The sequence below is a fragment of the Montipora foliosa genome, chromosome 3, assembly GCF_036669935.1.
Source record: "Montipora foliosa isolate CH-2021 chromosome 3, ASM3666993v2, whole genome shotgun sequence".
Classification (NCBI taxonomy): Eukaryota; Metazoa; Cnidaria; class Anthozoa; order Scleractinia; family Acroporidae; genus Montipora; species Montipora foliosa.
In genome coordinates this window covers 4,318,480-4,319,755 of record NC_090871.1, presented here as the reverse complement: position 1 = coordinate 4,319,755, position 1,276 = coordinate 4,318,480, and the positions used below count along the sequence as shown (strand labels likewise).

Sequence of the window (1,276 nt, the reverse complement as noted above, 5' to 3'; positions counted from 1 at the left end):
TTACCTTCGGCAGGGCGCATGCGTGCACTTTCTAATCTGCGACTCCAGTGCTTACCATATGACAGATAAAATGACTTTTCTCTTGAATATATAAGCCATCGAAATCTTACGTTAAATTGTAATGACAAGGGCGGTTTGGAGCTGTGAGTAGGCGTGGCATTTGTCTCATATGGTTTAGGGACCGACATATCCCTCCCTCAATGCCGTATCGGGAGGCGAGGTCGGTAGCAGAAAGCAGCGAAGGACCAACTGCGTCCAAAAGCGCGAGTGCGAGGAAGGAAAACATATAAGTTTTTTAAAAATTTTATTTTCAAACAATTGTAAGACGCCTTTTTCACGTATCAAGTAAGTTTTAAAAGGTTTTAAGAGCTAAAATTGCTTGATATGTCCAATTTTCTGTATTTTGGGCGTAATGGTAAAAGTCGAAGTCGAGGTCCAGAAACACACAAAAGGCCTTCATGGTGATGATGACTACGGCTTAACTTTGTCCAATCGTCGCCTACGGGACATTGCCATATTAATTTTTAAAGCTGTTAACGGTATGTTACCGGGATATATAAGTGACTTGTTCGTCGTACGTAATAATGTGAAGTGCTTGAGAGGTACCAACAAGCTAGTTGTCCCATGTAAGAAAACTACAAACTTTGGCCTAAACTCTACAACTTTTATTGGTGCCAAAGTGTGGAATTCTTTACCGAATAAATTACGTTCAACGAAAATTCTTAAGGAATTTAAGAAGGCTGTGAGAGAACTACATCTGTAATGTACAGATTTCTATGATTCATTGTAGTAATTTTAAGAGTTAGGATTGTTTATTTATTGATATAGTTGGAATGTTAGTTATTAATTGATCATGTATATATAGATATACAATTTTTATTTATTTATTTCACTTTTCTCGGCATATTAGCATGTATTTGCTAGGGACCTAATCAGCCTCATCAACCCGAGTTGAAAGAAAGTTACTTACTTATTGCGCTAAGTATCACGGTGGTCAGCTGTGATCGGTAGACTCGATGTTCCTTTGAGTAATGACCAATAATCCAAACTAAATTTACAAGTCGTAATAAAAGCATTTGCCTCTATTTCCGAAAAGCCCTAAGCATGATTCAGCCAGGAGTTTAATTATGCCGGCCTCAAGCAAAGAGGGGGATATCTCGGCCACAAAGTGTGGAAGCTGGGAAAGATTACCTCCGTCAGAACAATTCACCGAACTTTTCGAACCAAAAAGCTTTAACGGAGTAACAATTTCATACTAGAAAGAATCTACACGTTT

The 1,276-nt window shown here is 38.4% G+C and overlaps 1 protein-coding gene across 2 annotated transcripts in view; it reads right to left on the bottom strand.

The window, feature by feature from the left end:
* Positions 1-347: 347 nt before the first annotated feature.
* The window catches only part of LOC137996523 (uncharacterized), a 20,119-nt gene continuing 19,190 nt past the window's right edge, over positions 348-1,276 (bottom strand). Inside the window, exon 12 of one of the 2 annotated variants that reach the window (XM_068841965.1) lies at positions 348-1,276. This exon is cut by the window's right edge and continues 1,633 nt beyond it. The gene's annotated coding sequence lies outside the window, so the exon portion shown is untranslated. The other variant, XM_068841964.1, reaches the window with a different exon arrangement.